Raw genomic sequence first — 11,828 nt, 5'->3', positions numbered from 1 at the left:
TGTACTGATCAATAAATGGCAGATGTAGTAATATTTGCTTTGTGATATAACTTGAAGGTAGACCCCATGGGATTGGTTTATGGATTGAAGATGAGGTATGAGAAAACAAGAAGACTCAAGGCTGCCTCTACCCAGAGCTTTGGACTAAGCAATAATGTGAATAGAATGAATAAATGGGGAATATTAGGATGGAAAGGGATGTAGTATGGGTTAAAATATCAAGGGGTTTTATCTGGACATGTGAAATTTGAGATATATATCCAACTTGAGATGTATTATTTAAAACTTTGGGATTGAGCAAGAAAAATCTAAGGAAGGAATGATGAGAGAGCCCTTGGGTACTCCCATTCCTAGAGTCGGGAGGGAAAGAGGAAACAGCTTCTAAAGGAAACAACTTCTGAAAGAGTGGCCAGTGACTAGGGAAGAACATCTTGTGAATGTGGTTTTCCATAAGCCAGAGAGGACAGTTTGTCAACAAAAAGGAAGTAATTAACTGTGGCACTGGCTTTTGAAGTCATTTAAAAACCAACCATTGGATTTGACGTGAATAAGTCATGGGTGATCACAAGAAAGTAAGTTTCACTGGAGCGGTGGTGAGGAAAACATGTTTGCAGAGGGCCAAAGACAGACTTGGTGAGAGCATGAGGAAACGGAGACAAAGGCAGCTCTTTCCTGGATCGCGGCTCCCTTGACCTTGTCATACTTTGGTTCTTCTGAAGGCAGACCCGGAAACACAGATGTGAGTGAAGCTAGTCTATTGGCACATACACCTGGGGGCAGAGGCAGAGGATGTAAAAAGTAAGAATGGGAAAATATAAAAGTCGATACAAGGTGTCTTATTGAACTGATTCATGCAGTGGGTCAATCCTGGTGGGCTGCCCTCTGAGAAATGCTGCAGAATGCAGCTCAGAGTCGCATTCTGGAGATAAATCATATTACTAAGTAACTCTAAGCTACCACAAACTTAGGGACTTAAAACAACACTTATTTATCATCTACAGTTTTTGTGTGTCAGAAGTCTGGGCTTGCCTGTGGCCGTGGCTCACACCTGTAATGCTAGAATTTGGGGAGGCACAGGCAGGAGGATTGCTTGAGGCCAGGAGTTCGAGACCAACCTGGGCAACAAAGCAAGACGCTCACTACAAAAAGTTTTTCAAAAAGAAAAATAAAAAAGAATTTAGCCAGACATGGTGGCATATGTCTGTAGTCCCAGCTACTCAGGAGGCTGAGGCAGGAGAATTGCTTGAGCCTAGGAGTTCAAGGTTACAGTGAGCTATGATCATGTCACTGCACTCCAGTCTGGGTGACAGAGCAAAATCTTGTTTCAAAAAATAAACAAAGATTGAAAAAAAAGTCTGGGCTTGGCTTATCTGGGTGCTCTGCTTGAGAGTCTCACCAGGTGTTGGCTGGGCTGAGGCTCAAATAGAGGACGATGCACTTCTGAGCTCAGTCAGGTTCTTGGCAGATTTTCTTACAGCCACATACCTAAGGGCCTGCTTCCTCCTGGCTGTTGGCTGGAGGCCACCTTTAGTTCCTACAGGCCACCTGCAGTTTCTAGAGGCTACTCCAGTTCCTTGTCACATGGACTTCCTTAATATGGCTGTTAACTTCAAGCTAGCAAGGAGAACTTCTTTTTTCAGTCTGCTGAAATGGAGTCTTATATAACACAGTCACAGGAGTGACATTGAATCACCTTTGCCATATTCTGTTGGTGAGAAGCAAGTCACAAGTCCCACCTACATTACAGAGGAAGGAAATGGCACAAAAGTGTAGATACCAAAAGGCAGGAAACCAATGGAGGAGCAACTTAACAAACTCCCTAGAACACAAATCCAATAACTCCTGCTCAATTTTAGGTAAGGGTTGGCCCTAAGAAATAATAACTCCTCTGACCTTCTGGGCCACAGCCTCACACAGAGACACTTGAGCAGGTGGTGTGGCTGGCACAGGTGGCACTGGCTGCATGCAAAGAGCTGTCAATCTTAGCCGTGCTGCAACTGGATGAAGCAGGTTGTGGTGGGGGGCACGAAAGGCACCTGCTACAGCACCACTTGGGTCTCTGCTACATAGGCGTGTCCATAAAGGGGACTGAAGAAAATGAAAAGACAGCTGAAGGACAACTTAAGGCCAACACGTTTTATTCGCATGAAAGAAGCAAATTGCATAGTGGTTAAGAGTCCAATGTGCTGAGCGAGCCAGACTGCCTAGTTCAAATACTGATTCTGCCACATCCTAGTACTGTCACAAAGAACTAGTTACTCAACATCCCTGTGCCTCAGCATCCTCATTCATAAAACGAAAATAATACTAATTCTCAATTTGAGTGAGAATGAAAAGAATTAACATAGGTGAAGTATTTAGAACAGGATATGGCACATAATAACTACTCTATATATAATGACTTATATTTATTAGGCACTTCTGTTTATTATTGGGAATGATCCAGGAAAAAGGAGATAATTGATAATGTAGGAGACAAAGGTTTAATTTCATGAACAAAGGTCTTGAGGAAGCAAAAGATCATGGGAACCAATGAAGTAATGGAGAGGCTTCCTTAAATAGGAACAGAGAAAGTTCATCCAATAAAAAGGATATAAATGAGAGTGGATGGTACAGAAGCTGGTTGTCTGGTATAGCTGGTGGTGGAAAGATGAGGGAGCTCTCTTTGGCTTTTATTTTCTAATTAAAATCAGATGTGAAGTGAGGAAGGCGGGTTAGAGACTTGAAGAAAGAATAAACATAAAATAGAAAATTGACTAGGTTAGTGTTTTAAATTATTGACTCTAATTCACTATAAGAAATCCTTATAATGTTGTGAACTGTTACGCAAGTCATATATACGACCTGGAACAAACATTTCATGAACAGTATTTACTATTCCTATGTCTAATACACTCTGACCATTTCTGTTATTGTCTTCTAATTCGTTGATAATGCAGGTTGCTACCTCTCAAATTCATTTTGTGTCCCTCCAACGAGTTGTGTCTCACTCTTTGCAAAAACTTAGGCAACAGTATAGAACTGTGGGTCAGGACTGAGGGTGCCAGGGATACATGTTCCAGGGTTCAAGTAAAAGTTGCAAAGTCAGTAGAACTTGGATTTTATCCAGTAATAGGGTTTCACCAAATGATTACAAAGGAAGAAAAAGGAGAAAGGAATTGAGAGTTGTGACAATAGATTAAAGTGATGAATCAACAGATTTAAGCCCAGAAAGGAAGGAAATGATGAGATCAAGAAATTCATGATGAAGTGGTAGGATTTTTGAGTTTTGTTGAATATTTGGAATTGGAGTGCTAGAGTAAGGGAACTCTAGAAAGATATGAGAAAGTTCTCATAAATTATGATCCTTAAAACTTAAATCACACGTGGGACATAGTTAGAGGTCCTTGCAAAATCAAATGTACAGCCATGAGAACCGGTAAATGAAAAAAGAGGGTGTCAAAAGCTCTTTGGGTTGAGCTACTAGAGGGTTTGGATGGTTAAATTTTGAAGAAAAAGAGAGGCGACTGGTGGATGAAATAAAAAATAGCACACTAGCTGTTAAAATGATGAAGTCTAGAAATCAATAGAAACCTGCGAGAAGGTATGCTGAGTGTTGTAGTCTAATGGCGCTCACACTAAAATATGTGACATTCTTTTTGAACAAGGAGGAGGAATAGTTTTCACTGCTAGTGACAATGATGATGCAGGGGAACATTTAGAGTAAGAGAAATGGGGAAAGGAAGTAGTCAGAAAAGAGATTCAAGGTCCAGGGTGATTTTTTTGATTCAGACTATGAATTCCAGAGGGCAACATGGAAGCATTTGAGGAGACAGAGATTGGCAAGAGATTAGATCGTATGTCTCAGTTTGTCCTGGACAGTCCTGGTTTATTAATGTCTTCCCAGGATATTTGTTGCTTAATAGTGTTCCCTTTTATTCTCAAAAGTGTTCTACTTTGGCAGATAAATTATATAATCACTCTATACAAGACAGTAAGAATTTCAGAAGTAATCCATCAGCCAACCTGAGAAGTTTAAATTTTTGGTGGTACAAGTCATGACATGAAAAATCCTAAAGGTCTCTTAGAAAGTTTGTGGGTCATGTGTTCCAATCCCATCTCCTTCTTGGGACTGACCTTGTAGGCAGCTGTGAAGTGGTGAGGGGAGGTATGTTTTCCCAGATCTTGGTCTTTGCTTGTTGATGTTAACATAATAAAAGTAGATAAGCATCTTGTGTGTTTAATGAACGTTTATGTCTTATCTACTTTTGAAAAAGAGGGCTTACCAAATAAAAAAATATAAAGTAGATAAGAATAATTAGGCACCAGTAAGGCAACTGAGGTAGATTAATGGCTACCACTGAGTCCTGATTTTTACTTATTGTTTCCTGGATATTCAGGCAAAGTAACATACTTTTAGTTTACAGTTGTCACTGTTCAATAACAGAGAATATGAAAGTCCTATAGTGTTAAACTTCATTTTAGCATTGTATAAGCATGCTAAGAGGACCTTTAGGTGCAACATAATGAACCTAGTTTTCAAATCTGCTTTTTCAAAAGCTTTAGAATATCATTTAAATGTGATGTTCTGATATGAAACATCTTTTAAATGCAGAAGGCACAAGTACCTATTTTCTGTTCTACACTAAGTAAAATCATTTTTGAATGTGGGACCATCCTTCCCTACAGTATTATCCATTTGTACAGGGAGCCCCTAAGTTACATCAAGAGATCTGCTGGGGAGGCCATTTAGTGGCTCTGCTTCCTTTGTGAGCAGAGTCAAGTTTATAAAGTGTAAAAGGGCTTGATTTCTCATATTCTCTTTGAAGAAAAAAAATGATCAAATGCCTAAATAACATATAATAATATATAGCTGTCCTAATCCGTTTTGTGCTGCTGTAACAGAATACCACAGACTGGGTAATTTATGAAAAACAGAGATTTATTTTTTTCTAGAGTTTTGAAGGCTGGGTGGTCCAAGATCAAGGAGCTGGCACCTGGTCAGGGCCTTCTTGCTGCATCATACTATGATGAGAGGTGGAAGGACAAGAGAGAGCAAGAGGGGGCCATTTTCACAATAATGAATGCACTCATTAGCCCTCATGACATAACGCCCTCTTGGAGGCCCTACCTCTCCGCACTGTTGCATTGGGGATTAAGTTTCCAAGACATAAACTTTGGGGGACACATTCAAACCATTGCAATAGTTTGCAATGGTTTGAATTTCCCAGAAAAAATGATAAAGGTCAATCAAGGAACTTTGTGCAAATTACAAGAGGCTAAAAATCACCGCAAAAATATTACTGGCAGCTTTCCTAAAGGAACTCAGGTATAAAAGCAAAACGGAACTCCCTAAATAATTGATATCAAGTGAATAGCAAATGATAGAGTAGAAGCATGAGAAGAATCCTGGATTCGAGGAAGAGGCCTGTGCATTTGTCTGTTAAAGAGGTGTCACCAGAGCCAGCATCACACAGACAGGAAGTTATCACCAAACCAACCCAACTGCCCTAGCCCTAACCCTCTACATGCAACCCCACACATTTGAAATACAATATCTTTGACTTGGAGAAAGTTTGGAAATCAATATCTTACTAATATTAATACTTAAACACCATATCACTCATATTTAATTAACATGGATATAGAAAATTGGATAGATATGTATATAGTCTACTCTAACTCATTTTATTGAAGAAATATATACTCAAAGAAGGGATTTATGTGATTTACCTTACGATTCAGAGAAGAGTTCTAAGAAGGCTGACATAAAACCCAGAATTAGACACTTTTTCCTTTCGTTTAAAGAAAAGTTTTAGAAACACATTAATCTTTAATTAAAACCCAAATAGTTGAAATTGAAAGTGGTCTCTTTTTTTTCTGCTTAAACTCAAACTATATTGGCAGGGTTTCAATTATTAATGGTATTCTTGGAAGAAATAGTACACCTAATTATAACTGTAGAAAACATAGTTGTATCTGCAAGTTAAATCCTGTTTTAGTCTCTAGGAAACCATCCAAATTCTTACCCTGTCCTGGAACTTGTTGTTTGAGGGCTTGTGGGCAATCAGTGAACCATATAATGAGTTTTATAAATATTTTTGTTATATATAAGTGTTTTATAATGGTATTTATTCTCATATGATTTCTATATGTGTTATGCAACAAAGAGGAATTTAAATTATTGATTATATAAAAATTTTTTGTGAGATAACAGCTACATTAACATGAACAAATATAACTGGTATTTTCTTTCTTTCTCCCTTCCTCCCTCCCTCCCTCCCTTCCTCCCTCCCTCCCTCCCTTCCTTCCCCCCTCTCTCCCTCTTTTCTTTTTCTTTCTTTCTTTCTTTCTTTCTTTCTTTCTTTCTTTCTTTCTTTCTTTCTTTCTTTCTTTCTTTCTTTCTTTCTTTCTTTTTCTTTCTTTCTTTCTCTTTCTTTCTTTTTCTTTCATTCTTTTTTCTTCTCTTCCTCTCTCTCTCTTTCTTTCTGTCTTTCTTTCTCTTTTCTTTTCTTTTCTTTCTTTTCTTTTCTCCCCAAACTTCAATAAGTATGGTACTCATCAAAACAATGTGGAAATAAAGAAATGGAGGGTGTGTTTCACATTTGGGATGGTACAGCATAGGATAGGGTAAGCACTTTCGGAACATGTAATATTAATAAAATTGAGCTAATAAAAGGGAAGACAGAGGTCAGAGCTTGAGGTTACTCAAAATATACGATAAACTTTCTAGAATACCTAGACAGTTTGGAAGTACTTCAGTCTCCCTTGACGTCGGGAATGAGATTCAGCCCCTTTCATTTGAGTCAGAGTAATAGTAGGATTAACAGTGAAAACCTGGGAGAGGAAGCTCTGGGCATTCTTCTCTGGTCACTAATAATCATCTTTATTGTATTAGTAATACTGGAGCATAACTGTATAGTTTTACTCACTATATCTCTTTTTTTTCTGTATAAAGGTTTGATAAGGATAGTTGATTTAGGCTTAGTGGAGCTAACAGGCTGATTTACTTCCAGTTTGAGAGCCAGTCTTGATTTGGTGTGATTTCTAAAAGAAACTCTAATGTTTTAAAAAAGGAATGAAGTTACTATATTTCTTCTTGAGCAGGAAAACATAAAGGAGTTAATATACCTATCTCATAGCAAAGCTTCTGGAAGTCTCTGTATTTGAGCCACAGAAAGCAAACCTGGCTATCTTGGGGGTAGGGATTGGAGAATGCACTGGGAGGATATCAGAGTCACCTGTTCCACCAGGTATTGACCTTTCTAGTCTTATCTGTCTCTGGAGATTTGACAATCTTGATTTTTTAAAAATATATGCTACATAATTTGCATGCATCTTATTTGCTGCCAGCATTTATGTGGTAAAATGTTAATTTTTATTGAATGTTTACTATGTGGGTTGGTCCTGTATGTATGCCTACCTTAAACTATGCCTCCACTTCATATCCAAGTGGTGAGTAGAAAACATATTTTCTGTACATGAGAGGACAGTCACAAAAGGGACAGAGAATGGCACAAAACAGCCCTTGCCATTTCCCATGGGCCAACTATCACTCCAAACAGAGGGACTCAATGAGAACCTCTCTTTTAGTCTCACACATATCTGAATTTAGGACATATCAAATGGCTTTAAAAGTAAAGAATATACCCAAAAGCCATGACACAGTAAAATTCCCCTAAAACAAGATTGGGAATTTTTTTTTTTTTTTTTTTGAGACAGAGTCTCGCTTTATTGCCCAGGCTAGAGTGAGTGCTGTGGCGTCAGTCTAGCTCACAGCAACCTCAAACTCCTGGCTCAAGCAACCCTCCTCCCTCAGCCTCCCAAGTAGCTGGGACTACAGGCATGTAGCCACCATGCCCGGCTAATTTTTTGTATATATATATATTAGTTGGCCAATTAATTTCTTTCTATTTATAGTAGAGACGGGGTCTCGCTCTTGCTCAGGCTGGTTTCGAACTCCTGACCTCGAGCAATCCGCCCGCCTCGGCCTCCCAGAGAGCTAGGATTACAGGCATGAGCCACCGCGCCCGGCCTAGATTGGGAATTTTTTAAAAAATAAAATGAGATCAAATTGCTCTGTTTATCCACACTAACTAGTTATACCAAAGCACTAGCTTTCTTTTTATTTCCTGTTTTTTAGCATTATGTTGTTTTGTTTTAACTTAAGACTCTACAGCGCACATCCAGAATTTAACATGTCTTAAGTTTAAAATTGAGCAAAAGTGATATAAATTGTTCCTTAGCTATTCTTGGAGGAAAGGACAGAGGGACAGGTGGAGAGAAAAGATATTTTTGGAAGGAAGATCAGATCCCACTTTTTAGGATTTCAGTCTTCAGACCTAGAAACCAAAAATGGATAGAAAATAATAGAGATAGCAAACAAATGACCCCCTTCCCACAAAAAAGCAAAACACCAAAAAACCAGACATGTGGCTGTCTTGCTATTTACTAAGCCTTGCCACTATTAGCTCCACTCCCTTACATGTTGGTCAGAGAATAGCAGAACCAGGCTCCACCTTTTTCGTGCTGCCTTCCAAGTGACATTATCAGCTCACAGTACGCTATAGTCATTGCCTCTGAGACTCACTGCTGCACATTTCTTTTCCTTTCCTCTGGCCTTTGTCTGGAGACTTTCTTCTCTTTTATTACTATGGTGTCCCCATCACAGAATGTTCTCCCAGGCTAACTTGGAAGCTCTTAGATTTCTGCTACCTTTCCTACCTTCTGGTTTCTCAAGATACTCCTTAAGTTGAGGCCTGACTCAAGAACAGTTTACAAATAGTTAACAGGGCTTTGGCAAACTCCTAGGAATCAGTTCCTGAATTCCTAAAACAAGTTCTTAGTTGCTTTTCCTCTGAGGCTTAGAAAGTGGCTTTTTATTATAGTGTTGGAATACGGTAACCACAAGTTGACAGTTACAAATATGATTTTCACATTGGCCAGTAAGTTTCACATTGAGAAAAAAAATGATTCTTTAGACAACGCTGCAGTCTAGTCTTGGTCATGTACCTAATATGTATATGAATTCATTCATTCATCCATTCATTCATACAACAAACATATGGAGAGTCTACTGCTCTATATGCTGGGCACACGATGGTGAAGAAAACAGACAAAAATCTTTGTTATATTTCACTGTGGTGCAATTACTGGTGGTCACAAGCAAGTGTGTGCAATAACTGCTGGTAGGAGGAGTTGAGCTGACCTGAACCACAATACTCACAGTACATCTGTTGTCTACCACCAGCATTATCCCAGGAGAGAAGCAGAAGGAAGGGATTCCAAAACTTCGATGCTTCACTTTCTTCTACTAAGTGTGAATGCAAATGTTTGATGTTCTATTCATTCAACCTCTCTATATTGAAAAAAGAATTCAGTGCAGAATCTAATATACATCATGTCTATAATGGGAAATTTATGTCAAGAGAAAATAATGTAGTATGCTAGGAATCAAGAAACCTTATTTGTAATCTTCCCTTTTTTTTCTCTTTGTGACTTGAGCAATACATTTTGATTAATCAAATTGTATTAATGGCCAGAATTTGATGGGCATGCAATTGTTCACCCTTCTTTGTCCTCAGTGAGCATCCCACAAGAGAGAAAATATACTCACACACACGTACATATACATACATTCAAGCCCGTAAGTGAAAATTTTACAGCAATGTGCTCTAGAAACACAAATGTCTAGGAGGTAGTATTTGAACTTGATCTTCAAAACAGTAATATTTTTACAAAGGAAGAAACAGATAATAAATGAACAAAGACATTGCAAAAAGGGCACTCATCATGGATGGGCAAGGCACATACAGAGTATGTGTGTGGGAAACAGATCAGTACAGAAGGTCCCTGACTCAGTATAGTTTATTTATCATTTTTTGACTTTATGATGGTCCCAAAGCAATATGCATCCAGTATGCTCCTCCACTTAAGATGGGGCTAGTCCTAATAAACGCATTGCAAGTTGAAAATATTGTTAAGTGGAAAATGCTCTTTCTACTTAACGATATTTTCAATTTATGACGGATTTATCAGGAAATAATCCTGTCATACGTCAAGGAGCATCTGCATTTGATTGTGATTTTGTGTTTAGAATTTATCCTCTAAAAAAACCACTTAGGCAGGAAGACACTTAGGCAGGAAAATGCCAAGATCCTACCTGTTCTTTGACAGCAGTTGAGAGGAGGGAAGAGAGAAGAAGTGGGAGGCACAAACACCACCGGGGTTGAGTGATGTAAGGGTTTGGCCTGGGTACTGGTGGGGAGACTGGGAGAGGGTAAAACTGATCTGGGTATTGGTGGGTTGAAAAGGGAGGGGAGTGGTAAACAGCAGAGGTAGGTTACACCTCGTCTTCATAAACATTTGGCTTGGGAATAGAGGAAACACATTCCATGCACTAGAGTCCTACAGTTTTTTTCTCATCATCTGGAACTTCTTCTATATGTATTAAGCACTTACTATGAGCCTGCCAATGTCCGACGTGTTTTACAGGCATTAGCTCACTCCTTACTCACATCCACCATGACTTGTCCTGCATTGGAGTATGTGGGAGAGGACAGTGGCTGACTCACTGTGTACTTTCTCATAGGAGTAGAGTCTTTATAGCCTATAATAAGAAGGCCATATGTGACTGCACTGGGAAGGCATTAAGTGACTATAGTACAAATAAATTATTTAATGAAAGAAATTGTGTTTAAAATTCTCAAAAAGTTTGGCAGTTTTTGGCAGCAAATAGGGTTCTTTGCAAAGAAAAGAGAGGAATCAAGTATTCTCTCGTTTCAAGCAGAAGTAATTAAGAGGAGGACTCTACACAGGTAATTTGGGAAGATCTGATTGATGTAGTAGCATATGTTTGTCTTTTTGCATAAGGAGTTCAAAGTGCTAGAAAGTTAACAGGGGTCTCACAGAAAAGCTGAATTAAGAACTGTAGGTCTACATAGTTACCATGTAACCTCTTAGGGCTCTGTGTATTTAAGGAGGTTGAAAATACGATTCTACGCACATAGAAGGAAAAGCAATCTATTCTTGGGATGGCACTGTAGGGGTTGACCAGAGCAAAGTCAGATGTCTGTACTGCAATCTAAACCCCAGGAAAAGGGATGGAAACAGAAACTAAAAGGGAAGCCTGTAGTCAAAATCAGATTTTGCACAACAGAATTGGGATCCAAGATCAAAACCAGTCTTAAGATGGAAATAAAAAAAATTTAAAAAACGGCAGAAAACGATTACAGGGAGCCCTCGAATACATACTGCACTGAACTAACAGCAGATGTCTGCTGCCTTCCTCCTGCTAAAGAGGCACCATCCATTTCTTAGGGGGAAATCCTCAACGAGGCAAAATATGGTTGATTAAGTCTGAAAGTATTTATCACACTGATTCCTAGACTAAGGATGAGTAAGATGTAACTTTCTGAATACCAAGAATGAGAGACCTGGAAACTATTATGAGCCATTAAGTTCCCAAAGGCCATCACAGGTGAAATACTGGTCAGGCTCCCGGGAAAGATGAACAGGAGCATCATGGGAAGATGTCAGCTGTAAAGCAGAGTGAAGACTGAAGCTACGATTATTCCCAACTCAGGCATCCTCTTCTCATGAAACAATAGCTGTAGCTAAGGACTGAGTGCTAACTCAGTGCCAACTCTTTTCATTAATTAACTCTTTTGACTCTAACAAAAGTCCTATCAAACAGATTCCTTCACCCTCCTCAGTACAGGTCCTACAAGGGAGGAAACTAGTGACTTCTCAAATCCCACAGTTTATACGGGTAGAGCTGGGATTTGCATCAAGGCACTCTTCCTCTGGAGTCTTTTCAGGTGGGGTTACGATGGCAACTGCCACAGAGG

This window comes from Microcebus murinus, chromosome 17, assembly GCF_040939455.1.
Source record: "Microcebus murinus isolate Inina chromosome 17, M.murinus_Inina_mat1.0, whole genome shotgun sequence".
Lineage (NCBI taxonomy): Eukaryota > Metazoa > Chordata > Mammalia > Primates > Cheirogaleidae > Microcebus > Microcebus murinus.
The sequence above is the reverse complement of the archived record's forward strand: the minus strand, read 5'-3'. Positions refer to the sequence as shown.